The 24,425-nt window shown below is 36.2% G+C and overlaps 1 pseudogene; it reads left to right on the forward strand.

Annotated features, from left to right (window-relative positions):
• Positions 1–18,333: 18,333 nt before the first annotated feature.
• LOC123250952 lies at positions 18,334–18,685 on the forward strand (annotated as a pseudogene).
• Positions 18,686–24,425: the final 5,740 nt, after the last annotated feature.

The following is a 24,425-nucleotide window of genomic DNA, read 5'->3' on the forward strand; positions in this document are numbered from 1 at the left end:
AGGATTGGTTTAAAACTGTCCACTGATCTTACCTGTGGACACTGGTTAAGTCACTTAACCCCACTGACCTTTAGTTTCCTTGTCTGTTAAAGGAGAATAAAGATATTGCCATTTGGGGATTTCATGAGAGTCCACTGAAATTAGAAATGGAATTCCAAAAGTCTCAAGTTTTGAACTTAAAACTGCATTAAGATTTTTGAAAAACTCTGCATTTAAAGTGTCTTGCAAATTTTAAAGTGATATATACATATGCCCACATACACATGTGCTATTTGTATATATGAACATGTAGGTATATATAATATATGCATATGTAAGCATGTAATATACATGTGAATATGTATGCCAGTTATTTTAAAAATGGGACTATTAAGACATCCTAAAGCTATTCTTTTCCAGTAGTTAAAACTCAATTTATTTCACGTGGAAACTATGAAAAGAATGGATTATGAGCCCATAATTCAATAGAGGTGACTTAGGTAAGACCATTGGTGGAACTTGTCCATGTCCACCGTGGTGCATCAGCACAGGGAAGGAGAAAGGAATGAAAACAGGTGCAGGTAAATTAGTAAAAGGTTTTAGTGTTTTGAATTGAATCAAATAAATGGTTGACTCCCTGGATTGCTATGAATTTTTGTAACGAGTGGTCTTCATTCACTTGGTTTTTTCTAAGTAAATGGTCAGTCCAAATTCTTTGGAGTGATTTCCCCCAGGCAGTATAGCCAGCAAAATGTCATTGGCAAAAGGAGTTCCTGGAAAACCTCATACCAATTCATCCATAAGGAATTCTTCTTCTATTTGGACTCTACACTGGATGTCTTCCATCATGGGGCAAATATCTTTATGATTATGATGTGTGGCTAGATGGGCAACATATAGAGCTCATCTAGCACATACATGTGCACATGCATATATGAATATATACACACATGCATATTATATATATATATACATGCATTCATACTTTTTTATATATACACATGTGGAACAGATAATACAAACTGATAATGAGCTGGGTCCAGAATTACAGTGGAAGAAATGGAGGAGGAGAATAGTTGGAATATAGATAGTCTTCAGGAAATTGTGAAATTCCTTTAATTACTTCCCAGAAATCAAGACCTACAGTTTTAAAATTAATTATTAATTAATTAATTAATTTTTTAAACTTTTACCTTCTGTCTTAGAATTGTAAGATTTAAATTAATATCAATAACTCCAAGTATTACTTTTATAAAGTTTATTAATAATTACTTAAAGTAGAAGAAATAAAAAAAGAAAATAGAAGTTCAAAACCTAATTTTCTAACTAAAGTAAAGCCACACACGGGGGCAGCTGGGTAGCTCAGTGGATTGAGAACCAGGCCTAGAGACGGGAGGTCCTAGGTTCAAATCTGGCCTCAGACACTTCCTAGCTGTGTGACCCTGGGCAAGTCACTTGACCCCCATTGCCTACCCTTACCATTCTTCTGCCTTGAAGCCAATACATAGTATTGACTCCAAGACGGAAGGTAAGGGTTTTAAAAAAAATAAAAATAAAAAAAAATAAAGTAAAGCCACACGTATAAATTCTCCTGCCTGGCTGAAAGCCAGGTTTAGCAGCCGCCTTAAGGGAAAGAGAGAGAGAAAGAGACAGACAGACAGACAGACAGACAGACAGAAACAGAGACAGAGACAGAGACAGAGAGGTGGGGTCACACAAAACTTTATATTCCGTACCCACACACTCAGCATGAGCAGGCAAATGGAATGTTGGGTAAGAGAGTCCTAGAGCAAATTCTATGCACACAGAATCAATACTGTGTATTGGTTCTAAGGCAGAAGAGTAGTAAGGGCTAGGGAATCAGGGTTAATTGATTTGCCCAGGGTCTCACAGCTAGGAAGTATCTGAGGTCAGATTTGAACCCAGGACCTTCTGTCTCTGGGCCTGGCTTTCAATCCACTGCGTATAGTTTTTAATACCGATATTTTATCAGTATGGTCATATGGCAGGAAGACATGCAATATAAAGGCCTTCAGAGAACTGAAAATAAGTACCACCCAAAGGCAAAGGCGAGGCTCCTGGTGGATGCAGCAGGCTGTCACATATAACAAGGAATTTCAAAGGAGCAAAAGGGTGTCATTAGGGAAATTGAAAGAGAAACAGGAAAAAAAGAAAAAGAAAAGGAAAATGGGCTGATTACATAGTGAGGGGGAGGAATACAAGGTAGCCCCTAGTGCATAGTTATTTGCAGAGTGCTCTGACAGACACTGTATCAGTTGGTGAACATAATGATTACTAAGTTCCAGGCATCATACTAGGCTATTAGGGGAAAACAAGGAAGTTCTCTAGGAAGTTTGCCTATCCCTTGTGGTAAACTAATGGAAGAATATGGGTGTGAGAGGCAGAGGATAGACTGGCATGGATGGATTGCAAATTTGTATGACTGGAAGGAACATGCAAATTGATGAGATGATGATTTAAGTTGAGTTTGTACAGACTCCTGGTTGTGAGTCTATCTGGCAATCCGCATTACTACTCATCCCAGTCTTTGGATGTCAAATATCCTGTTTCTAGCCTGGTTTGACTTTTTTAGTTTACATTTATTCTCTTCCCAATTTGAAGGTTGCTTCTTTAGCCCCGGATGGGCATTGCCCTTCCCTGCTTCCAGTATTTTTCTAATCATCCGGGGCTAAAGAAGCAACCTTCAAACAAACAATAGAGACTTCACACAACACTCCATTCTTTCCTGAAGGAAAAGTGTGTCAACCTGGTGCTCACACTTAAGATAGTTGGTCAGGTCAGTGCAGAAGCAGATTGGTGGTAGTCATGGTGATAGGGGGCATAGGAGCAGGAAGTGGCCAGGGGCTGCTACCAGCTCAGAATATTGACATCTGCTTCCATTTGTCACCTACTGGCCTGATTTCCACCATGGTCAATGTTATATAGTCCCAATACATTTCTCAAATCTCAATGCCTTTTTATAAACCTTCCAGCAAGTAGAGTTTCCTTAGGAGGCTGAGTGAGACTTTAAGCAGGGTGAGTGGGGATTGTGTGGATTTATTCTATCTTATTCTTTCCCCAGCAATTCCCAAACTGGGCACCACCACCCCCTGGTGGGTGCTGCAGCGATCTAGGGGAGCAGTGATGGCCACAGGTGCATTTATCTTTCCTATTAATTGCTATTAAAATTTAAAAAAAAATTAATTTCCAGGGGGCTAAGTAATATTTTTTTCTGGAAAGGGGGCGGTAGGCCAAAAAAGTTTGGGAACCACTGCACTAAACTATTAAAGCCATTCTATTCACTGGCTTTCAGTATCCTCTGACTTTAGAAAGTAGTAGGGATTGCTTTGTAGAGATCTAGATGAGGGATAGCAGAATGGTTGCTCCGAATTTGTGGGGCATTTTCAACAAACTATATACAGGATAAGTGTTATGAAGCCTGTTCTTAATTAAAAGGAGGGATGAAAGAGATTCTCCTGAAGGATTATAGGAAGAAGGGCCTTGATAGGGAAGCTGACATTTGGAATGTGGATGAGCTGGGAAAGAGGGCACCAACTCACCCTAGACTGCCATCTAGTAGTTTCTTATTTTAATTAATTATTCATGTTAACTACATCAATAGAATTATAATATTTGTAGATCACAAAGCCTCTAGTTTTAATTCTTCACTTTGTAGATGAGGAAACTGAGGCCCAAAGAGTTTTCTTATCTTGCCCAAGGCCTACAGTTGGGAAGTGGCAAAGGTAAAATGCAAACCCAGGTGTTCTGCCTTCAGATATAGTATGCCTTCCTTAACTTCTCTTGTTTTTACCCTATTCCTATACCTGAAAAGGGAACTTCCTTTAATATTCTGTGTCTGGGACAAAGTGCTAGTCACTCTCCCCTGGCTCTGAGGTTTGAAGAATATATGTGAGACCATAGAAGCAAATCCTGGGAAACCAAACAGTACTGTTGGATGTAGTTAAGTCCAGTTTTTGAGAGTCATGTTGCTTATTAATTAATATTTACTGAGCATCCACTGAGTATCTGGCCTTTGCCTCAGAGCTATAAGTCCCTCTTGGTTGGGAAAGACTCACACTAATTCTCACATTAAAAAGGATACTGAAAGAGAAAGCTCCATCTTTTCTCCCCAGCCCCTCTGGGAGTGAACCTTCTCTCAGCTTCATTCATGTATGGAATTCCAATTAAACATAGTAAACAAAGGAAACTTTCTGTGTTGTAATTTCCTTCCTTCTCCACTCGTTTTATAGGCAGCTTGAATTTATGGCATGAGAATTGTCTCCTTTAAGTATCATCCTCTATTAACCAAAGAGATAAAAGCCCTAACGGGAAGGGAACCCCTTCACTTCTTTGCCAGTTGTAAGACAGAGCTGCCTGGTAGGTTTATTGGGGGAGCTGACATCTGTTTGACTGAAACAATCCTTTCCTGCCCCCAAACTCTGCTCACGTTTCAAATCCAAACGGCAGCCATCAGACAGAGTGAGTGGAAGCTTCTTAACTGCTGGAGCCCAGAGCAAATCTTGGGCACTAGCGAGGAAATGGTATAGTTGTAAAGCAGATGTATGTTCTTATCCTTGCTGGCACGAAAGGCCATAAAATGTTGTGTCTTTTTGCAGCTGATCACCACTGTGAGAGTAAATACTCTTCCTGAAGACATGGTGAGTCAATCACAGTCCCATGGAATATTTTTCCTGCTTAAAGGGATGGAAGCAAACCCAGGCATCTTATTTCCTCACATACGGTATGACATTAGGCACAAGCAGCATATGTTTTCATGGTTGTAAACAAAGGTGTTGTGTTTGTCAAACAGATCCAACACTTAGAGCATCTATAAACAGGATGGCTTTTTAGAGATGTTTATTTTTTAGGACAAATTGAAATAGTGTGAATTCTTGAAAGAGTCCACACCATCTCCCTAGGATATGCTGAGTCTCTCTATGAATACCCTTCAGTCATGTCATCTCCATGTGCTTTAGCCAGGACACCATATCTTATGACAGATGAGTTCTTCATGATTGTCCAGTCTCGGTAATCTTTGTGTTTGTCCCCAACCACCAATGGTGTTACTATTAAACTAGTTTGCATCTAGGGCAAATAATATAAACAAAATGGCAGCATAATAAGCAGCATAAAAAGCTGGGTAAGGAGACAAAACATTATCTTCCTTGTAGAGAGTCAAAGAAAGTTGGCTAGAGGAGCATAGTAGCTTATCTTAGGCCACTATCTTGTAGCTTCCTCTAACCTCCAAATTCAGTCCTTTCTAAATGTATGTCCCAGGATAAAATCCAGATCACCTTGCCCTAATTATATCTTTAGGAATTTTCAATGGCCAGAAATGGTTTCAAATCCCTAGTCCATTAAAAAAGTAAGAAGTTAAATTATCCCAGCCATCCTAATTCCATCTCCTACCACCAAAAGGCAATGGAGAAAGCTATTTCTGAACAACAGAAAACTATTTCTTGATTGATGATGATGATAGTAATAATCTTATCTTCATAATGCTTTAAGGTTTGCAAAATACTTATTGCATGTTAATTCAATTAGGTATCACAAAGATCCTTTGAAATAGGTGCTATTATTGTCCTCATTTTATAGATGAGGAAACTGAGACACTGAAAGAGCTTAAGTGACGTGCCTAGAAGCACACAATCCTGCCTATCTAAAGTGATATGAATTCAGATCATCTTGATTACAACTTCTACACTCTATTCACCATGCCACCTAGCTGTCAAGGAGATGCTTCCCTAAAATGGGTCATCAACCTTTGTAGAGCTTCACATTCAAATATTCTTATAACAGAAATAAAAAACTTTCAGCCAGATAATTTTCCTTGTGTAAACCAGGATATTGGAGTCTTTGTTGTCCCAGAATGGTATCCAAGTCCAGATTATTTCTATTCATATAAACTTCACTTGATTCTATCATCTTCTCAGGCTACAATCCTACATCTTTTTTCCCTTTTATAGTTAAATTTCTAGAAAAAGCTGTCTACATTCATTCTTTCTACTTTTTCAGCTCCCTCTCACTTCTCAGGACTTTGTAGTTTGTCATTTGTCCTCACCACTTTACTGAAACTGCTCTCTTCAAGGTTACCAAGAATCTCTTTATTGCAAAGTCCAATGATCTCTCACCTCTCTTCTTTTTTGATCTCTCTGAAGTATTTGACATTGCTGAACATCTCAACCATTTGGTGGAGGAAACTCTTTTTTCCCCTTGGATTTTATGACACCATTTTGTTGTGGGCTTCTTTGTACTTATCTGACATCTTTCTTAGTGTCCTTTCAGCATATAGCTATAGCCTATGTCTTGGTTTCTCTGCATAGAAGTATTCTAGAACTATGTCTTTGATCCTCTATTCATTTCTTTTTGAACCCTTGGCAATGTGAGCTCCCATGTATTCAACAATCATTTATGTAGATAACTTCCAGATCTATAAATCCAAAACTCAATATTTTCCTTAGGTCTGGTCCACATTTCTAACTGTCTCCTGGACATTTCTACCAAGATAAATCATAGATATCTTAAATTAAGCATAATCAGACATAATTTATTTTTCACTATCAACTCAACCCTCTTTTTAACTTTCCTATTTCTGTTGAGACCACTCTTTTCCTTTTACATTTTTATTTATTTATTTTTGTTCCAAATTTTGCAAAACCAAATGAAATGAGCATTTCCATATGCAAAGAAAAAGAAGATAGTACACAAATGAAATAAAAAAATCTCCTATATGTTTAGCTTAGTTTTCTTCACATCTATATGATAAATTCTGTCCACAAGCCTCCCAATCTCTTCCTCCCTATATCACAAAAGAAATCATCCAGAGGGCCAACATGTACATTTAAATTGTCTTTCATATTTCACCTGTCTGTTCACTTTCTGGGGGTAACTAGTTTATTCTTCCAGGATTAATTCTGTGACTGTATAATATTCTCCTGGTTCTACTAATTTCACTATTCATTATGTTATGTGGTTCTTTATAAGTTTTTTAAAAAATCAGTCTGTTGGGGACAGTTGGGTGGCTCAGTGGATTGAGAGCCAGGGCTAGAGCTGGGAGGTTCTAAGTTCAAATCTGGCCTCAAGTACTTCCTAGCTGTGTGATTCTGGGCAAGTCACTTGACCCCCATGGCCTAGCCCCTACCTCTCTTCTGCCTTAGAACTAATACATAGTAAGACAGAAGGTAAGGGTTTAAAAAAAAATCAGTCTGTTTATCATTTCTTATGGTACAATAGTATTCCATCACAATCATATGCTAGAATTTGCTCAACCATTCCCCAACTGATGGGCATCCTCTGTTTCCAGTTCTTTGTCACCACAAAAAGAGCTGCTATAATTTGGAATATATGGGTTCTTTTCCTAATTCCATGATCTTGGGAAACAGAGGGTTCATACAATTTTATAACTGTCCGGCTGTAATACCAAATTGTTTTCCAAAATGGTTGAATCAGTCCATAGCTTCACCAACAGTGCATTAGTGTCTCCATTTTTCCACATCCTCTCCAACATTTACCACTACCCTTTTGCCATTTTAGCCAGTCTGATGGGTGTGAGGTAATACCTCAGAATTGTTTTGTTTTGCATTTCTCATCAGTAGTAATTTAGAGCATTTTTTCATATCCCTATATATGGCTTTGGTTTTTTCATCCAGAAATTGTCTATTTATATCTTTTGTCCATCTATCAACCGGTGGATGGCTCTTATCTTAATTTGACAGCGTTCTCTTTATATTTTAGATGAGACCTCTAAGAGGCTGTCTATAAATATTTTCCTCCAATTTTTTGTGTTCCTTCTGATCTTAGCAGCATTTATTTTATTTGTACAAAAGCCTTTCAATTTAATATACTCAAAATGATCTATTTTATATTTCACAATGCTTTTCATGTCTTGTTGACTCATAAATTCCTCTCTTATCCATAAACCTGATAGATAGTGTATTTCCTGTTCTTCTAATTTACTTATGGTATCTCTTTTTGTGTCTTTATCATATATCCATTTTGATCTTATTGTAGTGACTGGCTTAAGATATTGGGTTATACCTCGTTTCTGCCAAACTAATTTCCCAGCAATTTTTACCAAACAGTGACATCTTATCCCCAAAACTTGGATCTGTGATTCTGTCAAATACAAGATTACTATAATCTTTTGCTGCTGTTTGTTTTTTGTCTTTTCTGTTCCACTGATCTGCCTTTCTATTTCTTAGCCAGTACCAGATATTCTGATAATTACTGCTTTATAATACAACAAAATCTGGTACTGCCAGACCTCCTTCCTTTAATTTTTTTTCCATTAATTCCTTTGATATTCTTGATCTCTTATTCTTCCAAATGAATTTTGTTATTATTTTTCTAGCTCACTTAAATAATTTTTTGGTAATTTAGTTGGGAGGGCATTGAATAGGTAGATTAGTTTAGGTAGGATTGTCATATTAATTATATTAACTTTGCCCATCCGTGAACAATTAATTTTTCTCCAGTTATTTAGATCTGATTTGTGTAAAATGTGTTTTAAAATTATATCTATGTAGTTCCTGGGTTTGTTTTGACTGGTCTACTCTCAGTTATTTTATTCTATCTGTGGTTATTTTAAATGGTGTATCTTTTTCTTCTTCTTTATATATTACTTCTCAGCAATATATTAATATGCAAAACGCTGATGATGTATGTGGATTTATTTTATATCCTGCTACTTTACTAAAATTATTGATAGCTTCAACTAATTTTTTAGTTGAATTTCTAGGATTTTCCACATATATAATTATTTCATCAGCAAACAGATATTGGATTTTTTGCATCTATTTTTATAATCAATGACTTTTAAAATTCATATTATCAATTATGTTGATAGTTTTCCTCATATTTAAATCATCTTTGCATTCCTGGTATAAATCATGTTTGGTCACAATCTTTGTGACATACTGTAGTCTCCTAGCAAATATTTTATTTAGATTTTTGCCTCCATATTTATTAATGAGATTGGTGTATAATTTTCTTTCTTTGTTCTCTTCCTGGTTTAGATATCAGCCCTGTATTTATTTCCTAAAAGGAATTTGGTAAAACTCCTTCCTTACCTGTCATTTCAACTAATTTGTTTCATATTCGAATTCATTGATCCTTAAATGTTTGATAGAATTCACTTGTAAATCTATTTGGTCCTGATGCTTTTTCATTAGGAAGTTCATTTATGGCTTATTCGATTTATTTTTCTAAAATATGTTTATTTAGGTATTCTATTTTTTGCTCTTATAGTCTAGGCAGTGATGGGCAAACTACAGCCTGCAGGTCAGATAGTGGGGACTTGGGGGGCATTTGGGGGAGGCAGAGCCAGAAATGTTCTATCTGGTGGCAAGATATTATTCCTAATCTGATGAATACAATGAGTAGGATACAATACAATGAAATTTCGAAAGAGTTGCCTTAGAAACAGACTGACAGATGAACATTTCCTTTCCTTTGGCTCCCTCTTTAAAAAGTTTGCCTATCACTCGTCTAGGCAGTTTATTATTTTTTGGTAAGCATTCTTTTATTTTTCTTTCATTTTAAATTTGCTTTTGTATAATTAATTGAGCAAAATAACTCCTAATAAGTACTTTAATTTCATCTTCATTGGTGGCATATTTACACTTTTCATCTTTATTGCCAGTGTTTTGGTTTTCTTCTCTTTTTTTTTTTTAGTATTTTTAACTAGTGATTTATCAATTTTGTTTATATTTTTCATAAAACCAACACCTAGATTTATTTATTAATTCAATGGTTTTTGTACATTGATTTCATTGATTTCATCTTTAATTTTTAGTATTTCGAATGTGGTATTTAGCTGAGAATTTTTTATTTGCCCTTTTTCTAGTTTTTTAAAATTTCATTCACTAATTATTGATCTTTTCTTTATTCATTTTATTAATATGAGCTTTTAAAAATATAAATTTTCCTCAAATTATTCCTTTTGATGTATCTTATAGATTCTAGTATGATGTCTCATTATTACCATTCTCTTTAATGAAATTATTTGTCATTTTACTAATTTTGTCCTTTAACCCCTTCATTCTTTAAGATTAAATTATTTAGTCTACAATTAGATTTTATTTTTTGTTTCCATAGTCTCTTGTTATATATAGTTTTTATTGCATTATGGTCTGAGAAGGTTGCATTTAATAGTCTTGTGTTTCTATATTTAACTATAATATTTTCGTACCCTAATATATGGCCAATTTTTGTGAAGGTGCCATTTGCCACTGAGAAGATGATATACTCTTTTCTGTTCCTATTTAGTTCTCTCCAGATTTCTATCATATTTAACTTATCTAAAACTCTATTCATCTCCTTGAATTCTTTCTTATTTATTTTTTGGTTAGATTTATCTAGTTCTCAGAGGGGAAGATTAAAAATTCCCACTATTATCATTTTGCTATCTATTTCTGAGTGTAATTAATTTAATTTTTCCTTTAAAACTTTTGCTGCTAAAACATTGGGTGCATATAAATTTAAAATTTATAATGTTTCATTATCTATGATACCTTTTATCATAGTGTTTTTTCCTGATTTATCTCCTTTGATTTGCTTTTAGCTAATTTAGCTATTTTAGCTTTAACTTTGTCAGAGATCATGCTTGCTATACCTGCTTTCTTTGTGTCAGCTGAGGCAAAGCATATTCTGTGCCAGACCTTTATTTTGACTCTATATTTGGCTCTCGTTTTAAATGTGTTTCTTGCAAACATATTGTCACATTTTGCTTTTTGATTCATTCTGCAATTTCCTTTCATTTTGGGGGGAATTCATCCCATTCACATTCAATGTCATAATTCTTAGCTATGTATTGCTCTCCATTCTGTTTTTCCTCATTTTTTTTTCTGATTCCCTCTTCAGATGTCCAAATTCTTTTGTCTACTCTGTCTCCAGTTTGTACCTCTTCTTAGAAATCTTCCCAAGCCCTTTCTCTTTGCCCTTCTAGTTCCAGATTGACCCACTTTTCTTTATTTCTCTACCCCCTCATCATCATCTTTTCCCCCCTTATCTTTTAGTCCTTTATTTTATCAAGTTCCTACACTTATTCCTTCTCCAGTCTCTATATGAGATAGCCATTCCACTCTATCTACCTTTCTAAAAGCCCCTATCTTATCTCCCCTATCCATACCCTTCTATTTCTTGTTATGGGTTTGATTCTAAAAATCCCTCCCTTATCTTATCCTAAGAGTTTCTCCCTTATCTCGTCACTTAAGACCCCTCACTCTCATTTCTTGAGATAATCATGTGATTTTTGTTAGCTTGCTGATGTGGTCAATAATGTGGATGGTTTTCCTAATGTTGAACCATCCTTGCATTCCTGGTATAAATCCCACCTGATTGTGATGGATAACCCTCATGATCACTTTCTAGAGTCTTTTTGCTAGTATTCTATTTAAGGTTTTTGCATCTATGCTCATTAGGGAGATTGGTCTGTAGTTTTTGTTCTCTGTTTTTGTTCCACCTGGCTTTGGAATCAGTACCATATTTTTGTCATAAAAGGAATTTGGTAGGACTCCTTCTTTGCTTATTATGTCAAATAATTTGTATAGTATTGCGATTAGTTGTTCTTTGAAGGTTTGATAGAATTCACTTGTGAATTCATTAGGCCCTGGTGAATTTTTCTTAGGGAGTTCTTTGATGGCTTATTCAATTTCTTTTTCTGATATGGGGTTGTTTAAATATTCTATTTCTTCTTCTGTTAATTTAGGCAATTTATATTTTTCTAAATATTCATCCATATCTCTTAGATTGCTATATTTATTGCCATATAATTGGGCAAAATAGTTTTTAATGATTGCCTTAATTTCCTCTTTATTAGAGGTAGGTCTCCCTTTTCATCTTTGATACTGTTAATTCGGGTTTCTTCTTTCCTTTTTTTAAAATTAGATTTGCCAGTACTTTGTCTATTTTATCTGTTTTTTTCAAAATACCAGCTTCTAGTCTTTATTTATTAATTCAATAGTTCTTTTGCTTTTGCTTTTATTAATTTCTCCTTTGATTTTTAATATTTCTAATTTAGTTTTCATCTGGGGATTTTTAATTTGTTTGCTTTCTAGTTTTTTAAGTTGCATGCCCAATTCATTAACCTCTGCCCTCCCTAATTTGTTAATATATGCACTCAATGATAAAATTTCTCCTAAAAGTGCTTTGGCTGCATCCCATAGGTTTTGGTAAGAAGTCTCATCATTGTCATTGACTTCAATGAAATAACTAACTTATTTTGGAGAATCATATTATTTAATATCGAATTAATTTTTGGTTTGCCTCTCCATGTGTCCTTTCTAATAACTATTTTTATTACATTATGATCTGATAAGGTTGCCTAAGTATTTTATATTGTCTAGGGTGATTTTAAATGGTGTTTCTCTTTCTACCTCTTGTTGCTCTAATGTGTTGGAAATATATAGAAATGCTGGTGATTTATGAGCATTTATTTTGTATCCTACAACTTTGCTAAAGTTGTTGATTATTTCTACTAGCTTTTTAGTTCATTCTCTAGGATTTTTTAAGTAGACCATCATATCATCTGCAAAGAGTGATAGATTAGTCTCCTCATTGCCTATTTTAATACCTTCAATTTCTTTTTCTTCTCTAATTGCTACTGCTAGTGTTTCTAGCACAATGTTAAATAATAGAGGTGATTCTGAATAATAGAGGTGGGAAGGCTTCTAATTTATCCCCATTGCATATGATGCTTATTGATGGTTTTAGATATATACTGTTCATTATTTTTAGGAAAGGTCCTTTTATTCCTATACTTTCTAGTGTTTTCAATAGGAATGGATGTTGTATTTTGTCAAAGGCTTTTTCAGCATCTATTCAGATAATCACATGATTTTTGTTTGTCAGCTTGTTGATATGGTCAATTATGTGGATGGTTTTCCTAATGTTGAACTATTCTTGAATGAATGTTTCTTGTAGAACAGATTTTCAACTGAATTCTGGGTTTTCTGCAAGGAATAGTTGAAACTCCTTTAGTTCATTAAATATCCATTAAAAAAAAACTTTTACAATCATGCTCAGTTTTGCTGGATATGTTATTCTTGGTTTAAGCCCAATTCTTTGCTTTATTAAATGCTGTTTTTCATGTCCTGGATTCTTTTAAAGTTACAGCTGAGGGGCAGCTGGGTAGCTCAGTGGATTGAGAGTCAGGCCTAGAGACGGGAAGTCTGAGGTTCAAATCCAGCCTCAGACACTTCCCAGGTGTGTGATCCTGGGCAAGTCACTTGACCCCCATTGCCCACCCTTATCAGTCCTCCACCTAGGAACCAATACACAGAAGTGAAGGGTTTAAAAAAAATAAAGTTACAGCTGCTAGGTCTTGTGTTATTCTGACTATAGGTTCAAAGTATTAAAAAAATTTTTTTTCTTGTTGCTTATAGTATTTTTTTCCTTGACCTGGGAAGTATGGAACTCAGCAATGGTGTTCCTCTGCATTGCCATCTTTGGGGCTCTTGTAGGTGGTGATTGGTGGATTCTTTCAGTTTCTATTTTACCTTCTGATTCTAGAATTTCTAGACAGTTTTCATTGATGACTTCTTAGAGTATAGTGTCTAAACTGTTTTTCATCATATCTTTCTGGAAGCCCAACTATTCATATATTATTTTTCCTTGATCTATTTTCCAACTAAAATGTTTTTGTGATAAGATTTTGTGATAAGATTTGTGCTAACATATTCTCTTTTGTTGTTTCATTCCTTTGATTTTGCTTTATTATTTCTTTTTGTCTTAGGAAATTATTAGCTTCCCCTTGTCCAATACTAGTTCTTAACTGATTATTTTCTTCCCTGAGTTTTTGGACCTCTTTTTCCATTTGGGTGGTCTTTCATAATTTTCTTGATTTTTTTTGTATTACTCTAATTTTTTCCTTCTAGTTTTTCCTCAACTTCTCTCATTTGGTTTTTTTTTTTTTTGGTCATTTTTATGTTCTTTCAAAAGTTCTTTTTAAGCTTGTGGCCCTTTGTTGTATTTCTTTGCTGTTTTTGAAGCAGGTGTTTTTACTTCATTGATTTCTAAGTTTGAACTGAGATCTTCTTTGTTCCTATAGTAACTATCATTCTTTGGGTTCTTTTTTTTTGGTTGCTTTGGATTTTTTTTGATGTCACTTGCCAGGCCAATAGACTTAATTACTGGGTTGTTTTTTTTTTTTTTTGTTTGGTTTTGCTTTTGCTAGACTTCCAGGGTCCCTCTGGTGCCTAGGGTATATTACCTTAGGTTTCAGGATTTTCTTGTGTTTGTTTTTCCTGGGCCCTATTTAGTTATACTAGTATTTATAGCCTAGGGTCTGATGTAATCCTGGTTCCTTCACTCAAGCCCCAGTTTGTAATTGTTTTCAAGTGCTCCAACAAGAACCAGTAGATAGTTCTGCCACTATAAATGCAAGCAGACCAGCCACTTTCCCTGTGGCAGCAACCAGGAACGGACCTCATTCTCCTGGGAGTGAACACAGCTTTCAGCCCCAATCCCTCAACAACCACACTCAGTAATGCATGTTCCTCCTTCACTCCTCCTCTCCCATAGATGTGGCCTGTGATAAAGAAGGCACCCATCCAGTCCATGTTCCTCAGGTCTCCAAATTCCTTCACTTGTCAAGAGCGAAACTTGAGGTACTGCCCTTTGGGTCCAATTTCTGTGAACTACTTGATATCTGCTCCTTTAATCCCCAGCTGCAGGCCAGTGGGGGTCTCCTGAATGGAGACCTCTATGGACACAGATGCTTCTAAGGGCTTCAATTTGCAGGTTCCATGGTATCTTCCTAGATGTAAGCTCTTAGGTTCAACAAACAAGATGAGGTTGTCAATGCTGCCCTCAGGGTTTGTCTTGTTCATTCCATATTGTTTGCTTCATTCTTGCCCCCAGAGCCTTTTGTGTTGGGGCTGAGGCTAGGGAAGTCAAAAGCCTTCTTCTCTACTTGTCCTTGGCTATTCAGCTTCAGGACTTCTGTCTCTTTTCACCACTTTTAGTATTGATCTTGTGGAGTTGTTTTTGTTTGTTTGTGAAGGGTATTGGGAGGGTGAGGAAGCATTATACCATTCTCTGCTATCTTCCCACAATGCCCCCTTCTTTTCCTACAAATTATCATTTCTTCTCCTAGGGATAGGAGGAGGAGAAATCCCCCTTTTTATACTAGAGGAGGAAGAAAGCAAGCAAAAGAGAGAGAGAGAGAGACAGACAGACAGACAGACAGACAGAGAGAGAGAGAGAGAGAGAGAGAGAGAGAGAGAGAGAGAGAGAGACAAAGCCTTTTTGTACAAAGGAGAAGCAACTTTTCCTAACTTTTTTTTTCCCCCTAACTTTCAATTACCAGTCATCTTGGAGGCAGTCCCAGTCATTAAAAACCAATCTGAGTTGTTCATTAGGCCTTTTAGTAAGGTACCAGGGCACATGTTGATTTCCATGAGAAGTGCCCTTCAAACAAAAATCCTACCCATAATCTCATTAAGTTGGTTGAGGAACTCATTGAATTGATCCGAGGCTTTTGTAATCACCTTTTCCTTATATATTTGTTTTTTATGTAGCCTATTTTTAGTTGTGTTGTTAAAAGTTATATTTTCCTGGTATTTTGAGAGCAATTTTCTATTTGTATCTCCAGCATCAACTATAGTACCTGACACATAGTAGGCATTTGACACATTTTTTTTAAATGAATTTCGAATCCTGTTCTCTTAAATATTCTCTTCTAGGAATACTTTTCAACCATCCTCATATTGTGTGATCTCGAATTCCCTCAACATCTTTGTTACCCTCTTCTGGACATATTCTAGCTTGTCAATGCCCTTCCTAAACTCATGTGCCCAGAACTGAACATAATACTCCAGATGTAGCCCAACTAGGCCAGGATGTAATGACATCAGGAAGAGAACTTTATTCTTTTATTCCTCACATTTCATCATAGTTCAGAAAATGTGCATCTACTATTTATGTAATTTGAACAAGTTATCTAACTTCTCTTTGCCTTAGTTTCTCCATCTATAAAATGAACATATTAGATGAGATGATCTCTAAAGTCCCTCCCCCCAGCTCATACCTTTATAATCTAGTCTTTGATAATTTTTTCTTTCAAAAGTACCTTAATATTCTGTGATGAAATGTAAAATTTCTCAAGTCTACTCGATCAGATGCATTGCCATCTGCTTTGCTACCGGACCCTATGGACCATGGGACTTTTCCAACTGAATTACAATTGAAACCTGCTATATGTGCTATCACTTCCATTAGAATGTGAGTTCAGTGAAAGCAGAGACTGTCTTTTATTTCTGTTTGTATCTCTAGCTCTTAACAAAGTGCTTTGCACATAGTGAACACTTAACATGCATTTTCATTCATTCATTTACCTACTGTAATATTGAAAAATTAATATTATGCCAAATGTAATATGCTAAATGTAATATTTAGAAGTTGGTTTAGAAATATAATACAACTTAAAAATGGTTGTGGTAACCATTTATAAAATAATCAACCCATAAGTCATGAGGATGATAGTAGCTTTTAACAATTTAATTTTAATATAAATATAGTCTAAGAAAGAAATAAGGGGGGAAAGAGATAGAAAAATATTTCCTCCTAGCCTACCACCCTAATCTTACCAACCCACCGGAGTGTCTTCTGCCTTAACCACCAACACCAAATTATAGAAAGACCCCCAGCCAAAGACCTCCAGAGAAGAACCCCAGAGAAGAGCCTGATCTCCTCTACTGTCTCATTTTTTATAGTCCTCTTTCTCTACATCACTTCCTTTGCGTGGGTGTGGTGGTCTATCGCATCTCAGGAGCCAATCAAAGCCTCTGGAGCATTTCAGCCACAGTAATGGGCTGACTAATGGGCTGGCTTCCTTTAAGCAGAAAGTTCACAACTCTGGGAGGAAGAGGTGCCCTTTACACACTACTTAAAGGTGGTCAGATCCAGACTGAGAAACTCTATAATAAGTGTCTAAAATGAATATTGTCTCTGACCCCAGTAGTCTTAAAATAGTGATAAATTTAGAGTTAAAAGGACCAAAGTCCATATCTCAACTCTGCCCTGTATTATCTGTATGATTTGGGCAAATAACTAATCTCTGTCAGTAAAGGAATACCATATCTGAATGACTTTGGAGAGCCAATTGTTAAATTTTCAGTGTGTGTGTGTTTAAGCCTCAGAAATCAACAAACACTAAAAATTAGTGCTTCACTTATAGTTCTTTTGAATTTTCTAAGCTTCAGAAAGTAAAGAAGAAAATGTTAATAATGCAGATTAAACTTCAAAGTTTGTTGTGCATGTTCTATTTTTTTTATTTAGTAATTAAATATTTACCAGCATACCTTGGTAGTCCTCAGTTTCCTTATTAGTGAAATGAGGGATTGGATAAGATGACCTCTAAGAATCTTCTATTTTAATTCTATATGTATAACCCAGTGGAATTGCTTGTCAGCTCTGGAAGGGGAGAGGGATGAGGGGAGGGAGAAATCATGAATCTTGGAATCATGGAAAAAATTTTAAAAAATTAATGGGAAAAAAAGAAGTAGAAAAAAATAATTCTATGATTCTAAGTATTTGTCTTAATATCTGGTATTTTCATATGATGTCTTAATAGTAAAATATAGAACATTTGTTTCAGGGTTTGGTGATGGATTATCCATCTTCCCTTCTCCACCCCAATAACGACTCAGTTTCTAGCTGACAATGCATCTGATCAGCACTGGCATCTGACCCTGCCATGTTTCTCCACCAATTGAAATCTACTCCATTATAGGACAATAGTTTCACAGATAATGAGAATTGCTTGACTGACAAGTTCCAGTCGACTAAATCACATCTCTATGTCTCTACTATTAATATAAATGTTTCCAGTATCTGATGTACATCATCTGTATCCATTGTATTTCAATAGTAGAAAAATAATGTGGCAGGAAGGTAACTCTAGGGTATTATAAATATCAAATAAGTCCTAACTATAATTATAATATTGGAATTTATCTTCAGAAGATAAAGGTTGAACTTATCAAGAGGCCACAAGTGAGCAGTAAAAGCTCCCTTATTGAGTGCAGATAAATTCTAGATTTTCAATAATCTCATTAAATATTCTATAGTGTCTTATCCTTCGTATTGTCCCTTAGTTTTAAAACAGATCATTGCTTACCTGATGACTGTTGCTTTCAATCTTTTTGCTATTCTTCTCTGAAATATTGTAGGACCATACCAAGTGTCATTCCTGGTCTTACTAGGATCTCCCTAGTCCTATCTTTATTCTCCTAAACTATAGGCACTGAGGGTGCGGGGTCTTGCATTACCAAATGAATGTTACATTTAAGATTGTGATTAAGAGACTGATCTATATTCATATAGGCCTATAGTGCCTTTTAGCAGCCCAGATGTATGGGGACCCATCTGAAGCTCCTGTTGTATGATTAAATCACCAGGCCCTACCAGTGGGAATACCCATACCTGCTTTCATTCCCCCCAAACAACTGAGCTGCTTAGTAATCTCCACGATCAGCATAGGGCTTTTCTTCATTGCCCCTCTCATCTATAGCACCATGGAGATGTCTCCTGTGGCACAGCAGCTTTATTTCCATGGCAAGACATATGGAGTCATCTTTGGTATTTCTTCTGTTCCCATCTATATCCAGTGCCGGTAGTAGCTGTACATTTATAGGCTTGGCAGCTCTAGTACAATAAGAAACTTCTGGACTCTTGGTTCACTAGTATACAGGAGAAGTATAAATGAAGCTGGTCCCATGAACTATGGGCTATAATTAGGGGGTGCGGTGGGTGGGAGTGGGGCTGGAGGAGGGGAGAAGGGGTAGAAGGACTAGACCTGAAATATTCCCCAAGCCATTGGTCTAATAAAGTTGGCATCCAGTGGTCACTAGGCTGAGATTCCAGAAACACTTTTGACCTCCCTCATTTGCATTTGAAAGGCTATGTTGATGAAGGGTTGGGAGGTGGATGGAGTCCCCTTTGACCAGGATTGGATGATTTAATGCTGTGGCTTGAGCCCCTGAGGTTTTGGCCCTTTAAGGATTCCTCTTAGAAATGGATTATCCTTTTCTCCTATTTATCATCTATTTTACTCCTTCCTTCTACCCCTCAACTCTTTTCCTACAGCCATAAAAACAAGCAGAGACGGAGCAGAAGCTGGTAACAAATCAAGTTCCATACTTTTTTAGGAAGGAAATATCTATAGGCTCTGGTCTCTGAGGCCAAGAAGCACATCTCAAAAGAGAACTTAGTAAAAATCATCTGTGTCCTGACCACCCTGTACTTTGTATTTGATGAGATTTGGAATAACAGGAAGTATATATTCTCAAAATTGTTCTTAGAAATGGATGAAACAAAGAAAAACAACTTGCAAATAATAGAGATCTTTTGTTGTATACAAAATCTTCTTTTCTGCCCTTTCATGTATATGGAAATGTCTGTTTTATTTAGAGTTTAAGTTTTGAGTAAAAAGGGAAAAAGAAGAAGAAAAAATTCCAAGTTCCAAATCAACCTAGAATTCTTTTCCTTCTGTCTTCCTATCTGTCACACATCTCTATCATGTATTTTGGACTTGATTACATTTTATTTATTCTAAGAGAATGGGAAAAACCATTATAATACTTTTATAATGAAAAAAAGAGGGATGTGGATATCTGGAAATAATTGTAGTATAAAATAAAAGGTAATAATAAAATCCATATAAAAAAGATGAGTAAGTTGGGGGGGTGAGGTACGGAGAAGGTACTACCAACTACCATCCCATCTGCTTGCTTTTTCACTGATTTTGACAATTTTTGTGATTGAAAAGGTTCTTAAAGCTATCTAAACCAAACCATTCACAAGAGAAAACTTGAACTACAACACACTCAACAAGTGATCATTCATCCTTCAAGAGATGGAGGAATCCCCTAACTTCTAAGGTAGGTATAGCTGTATAATTGTATATGGATTTATTTAGTTCTAAGTGAAAGGAAGGTTTTATTATATAAAAAATAAAGTAGTCATTCTGTAGCTTCCACCTGTTGTTTTTTTAACCAAGGATTCAAAGCCAAAAACCAGGAGGAGGAATCTGTCTTCTCCCAAGCTCTGGCCCATTCCATCCCTCACATAGACACAGAGCATTGGATAATCCTTTTCTCCATCAGTGAAGAGAATCTTATGCAAATGCCCAGACTTAAAATGTGAGTTAGATTTCTAGTTTTATCCTCCAGGTTCAAAAAGAACACGTATGATACATCTTTCTCATGACATGGCCTAATTTCTAACCTCTCTACTTGTTCAAGTGATCCCATTCTATCCTGTCTCCTCCAATAGATTGCCCCTTCTGTCACTTCCATTCTCTCTCATTGTCAGTCTCTCTTTTTCTATTGCTTCATTTCCTACCAACATGCTCAGGTATTCCTTATCTTGAAAAAAACCCAACAACACTCACTTGATCCTTCTGTCTTTGCTGACTCTCTTTTGATATCTCTTTTGTCCATTGTATTTAAACTCCTATAAATGGCCATCCATAATATGTATCTCCAGTTTTTCTTCTCTTACTCTCTTTTTAACCTTGTTAAATCTGGCTTCTGACCTTATCATTTCACCAGAATTACTCTTTCCAAAGTTACTAATGATTTTTTAGTTGCCAATTTCAATGGCCTTTTCTTAGTTCTCATTCCCTTGACCTCTTCATAGCTTTTTTTTTTTTTTTAAACCCTTACCCTTCGTCTTGAAGTCAATACTGTGTATTGGCTCCAAGGCAGAAGAGTGGTAAAGGTAGGCAATGGGGGTCAAGTGACTTGCCCAGGGTCACACAGCTGGGAAGTGTCTGAGGTCAGATTTGAACCTAGGACCTCCCGTCTCTAGGCCTGACTCTCAACCCACTGAGCTACCCAGCTGCCCCCTCTCCATAGCTTTTGACATTGTTATCACTCTCTTCTCCTTAATACTCTCTTCTCTCTAGGTTTGGTATACCATTTTCTCCTGGTTTTCCTTCTATGTATCCACCTGCTTCGTCTCTATCTCCTTTGCTGGATCCTCATCTAGATCGTGCCCTCTAATCTTAGGAGTCCTTAGGGGCGCCATACTGAGCCCTCTTCTCTTTTCTTTCTATATTACTTCAGTTGATGATCTCATCAACTCACATGGATTTAATACCCGCTCTATGCTGATGATCAAATCTGCCTGCACTGCCCCAATCTCTCTACTGACCTCCAAGCTTGTATCTCTAATAGCTTTTCAAAAATCTTAAACTGGCTGTCAAGTAGAGATCTTAAATTCAATGTGTCCCAAATAGAACTTCTTTTCTTTCCTCCTAAACCCACCCCCACCAACTCCTAACTTCCCTGTTACTCTAGAGGGCAATGCCATCCTTCCAGCCCCTCAGGCTTGAAACCAAAGAATCATCCTGAATTCTTCACTGTTTCTTACTTTCAATATCCCAGTTGTTGCCCAGACCTATTGATTTCACCTTTGCAACATCTTTTCAATATGCTCTTTTTCCTAATATGCTCTTTTTCTTCCTCTAACACTGTCACTATCCTAGTACAGGCCCTTCTCACCTCATACATGGATAATTGAAATAGGTTGCTGGTGGGTCTTTCCCCACTCCAGTCCATCCTCCATTCAGCCACTAAAGTGATTTTCCTAAAATGAAGGTCTGATCATGCCATCTTTTCTACTCAATAAACTCCAGTACCTCCCTTTTGCCTCCAGGATCAGATACAAAACATTCTCTTTGGCATTCAAAACCCTTCTGAGACTAGTGGTCTCCTACCTCTCTAGCCTTTTTAAATCTTACTCTTAGATCCATACCATTTCACTAATTGCATATAGCCTCAGAATATGGCAAAGCTGTGTCAGTGAAATTCTTAGAAAGAGGTTGATATTACCAAGATGGAGCAGAGAAAAGAGGTTTGGGCATCAGAGGAAGTAGATCTGAATCCTGGTTCTGCCACTTGCTACCTTGTGACCTCAGGCAAATCACTTTACCTCTCTGGGGATCAACTCAAGTCAAGTCAACAAGAATTTATTAAGTGGCTACTACATGTCATACACTGTGCCAACTGCTGAGGAAACAAAGAAAAGCTAAAACAGTCCTTGCCCTGAAGGAGCTCACATTTTTAATGAGGACAAAATGTGTGAAAAACTACTTAAAAGCAAGATATAGGCAGAATAAATTGGAGGGAAGGCATTAGCATGAAGAGAGACTGGGAAAGGCTTGTTATGAAAGGTAAAACTTTACCTGAGGCTTGAAGGAAGCCAGAGAACCTAGAAATCAGAGGAGAAGAGGGAGAGCATTCTAGGAGTGTGAGACAAACTGTGAAAATGCAGTTGGGTTCTGCATACCCTTTGATTCAGTAATACCACTATTGGGTCTATATCCCAAAGCAACTTAAAAAAAGGGAAAGGATCTTTTTGCACAAAAATATTTATAGTAGCTTTTGTGTGTGTGTGTGTGTGTGTGTGTGTGTGTGTGTCTGTGTGTGTCTGTGTGTGTCTGTGTGTTAGCAAAGAATTGGAAACTGAAATGATATCCACCAGTTGAGGAATGGCTGAACTATTTGATTGTAATGGAATACCATTACACTATAAGAAATGATAAGGATGATTTAAGAAAGACCTACTACATGAACTGATGCAAAGTGAAGTGAGTAGAACCGGGAAAACATTTTACACAGCAATAGCAATTGATGAACATTTATAAGTGACTTAACTATTCTTAAGTAATACAGTAATCCAAGACAATTCTCAAGGACTCATGGTGAAAAACACCATCTGCCTTCATAGAAAGAACTGATGAAATTTGAATGCAGACCAAGACATACTATATTTCATTTTATTTCTTCACTTTTCTTTAGTTTGTTTGAGTTTTCTTTCACAAAATGACTAATATGGAAAGATGTTTTACATTATTATACATGTAAAATCTAAAATAAAATTAGAATTGGACTAAAAAAAAAAGAAAAGAAAATGCAGTTGGGCAATGGAGCATCTTGTTTGAGCATCAGCAAAGATGTCATTGTCACTGGATCTGAGAGTAGCTGAAAGGGAGTAAGGTACAAAAAGGCTAGCAAGGTAGAAAGGAATCAGGATTTGAATGGATTTAAAGTCAAACAGAGGATTTTATATTTGTTCCTGGAGGTAATAAGGAGCCAGTGCGATTTATTGAACGGGGTGTGTGAGTTTGGTGTAGTCAGAGCTATGTTTTAGTACACTTTGGTAGTTGAGAAGATAGATTGGAACAGAGGAGAGACTTGAGGTAGGAAGATAACTAGAAGGTTATTGTAGTAGTCCAGGCTTAAGATGACAAAGACTTTTACCAAGGTGATGGCAGTGACAAAAGAGAAAAAATGTTATGAAGGTAAAATCAACAAGACTTGGCAACAGACTGGTTATTGGTGGTGAGAAAGAGTGAGGAGTTGGATCTTGAAGGGCCTTTTTAGTTCTTGAGCTATGATTCCATGAGGCACAGTTCAATACTGCTTTATTGTTTACAAATTATTTCATGTGTGTAAGCCTTGTCTCTTTAACAGGGTTTTAAGCTTTTGGGGAAAAAGAACAATATTCTATATACATATTCCTCCACACTGCCAAGCATAATGCTGAATATAATAGGCCCATAATAAATCATGATAGAAATGGTTCTTTCTTGACTGCTTTATACATTCCATCTCCTTTAGAGTGTAAGCTCCTCAATAATGAGGATCATGTCTCTCTAGGAGTATAATTCATCAAAAATACTAAAAGGTATCTGTCAAATCATGTTTTCCAAATCAATTTTTCTAATCAGTTTTCCAAAATTCTTTCCCAAATGAAGTTTTAATGATAAAGGCATGACAAAGGAACAACACTGTGCTGATTATCTATATGGTAGATAAAAATGTGCATTTTCTTAGTGCTCTAAAGCTTGTAAAGCACTTTATAATCATTATCCCATTTGAGATTCACAACAACTCTATCAGGTAGATATTATAGATATTAATATCCCCATTTTATAGATGAGAAAACTGAGGCAAAGATTTCTCCTTATTTATATAACTGGGTCTAAAAAGTTCTATTTATGCTTTGCAAAACTATATCATTAACACAACTCTGGAAAGTGGGTATTAATTGCAAAATATTGTCACCATTTTATAATCAAGGATGACTAGTACTCAGAGAGGTTGCAAATGAGGAATAAATTTATAGTTTAAATAATCTGTCTATGGCCAAACATCAGTAGGTTTTGAACCTTTGTCCAATACTGCCCTGTCTACCAAATGACTTTACAATAATAGCGTAGACATTTCTGTACCTCTCTCACTTTACTGGTTTGTGAAAACTTCATAAAGTTGCTTAGTGGCCTCAAATGAGAATAGTCATGACAGTTATCCTTCTGCCATGATTTTATGACATGAGCAGAAAAGACTCACTTCAAAGACAGGCACTGTTTTATTCTAGTCTGCACCTAACATCATGTCTTGCACATACTTAAATACTTAGATGGAGCTATGATGTCA

Source organism: Gracilinanus agilis, chromosome 6 (genome assembly GCF_016433145.1).
Source record: "Gracilinanus agilis isolate LMUSP501 chromosome 6, AgileGrace, whole genome shotgun sequence".
Lineage (NCBI taxonomy): Eukaryota > Metazoa > Chordata > Mammalia > Didelphimorphia > Didelphidae > Gracilinanus > Gracilinanus agilis.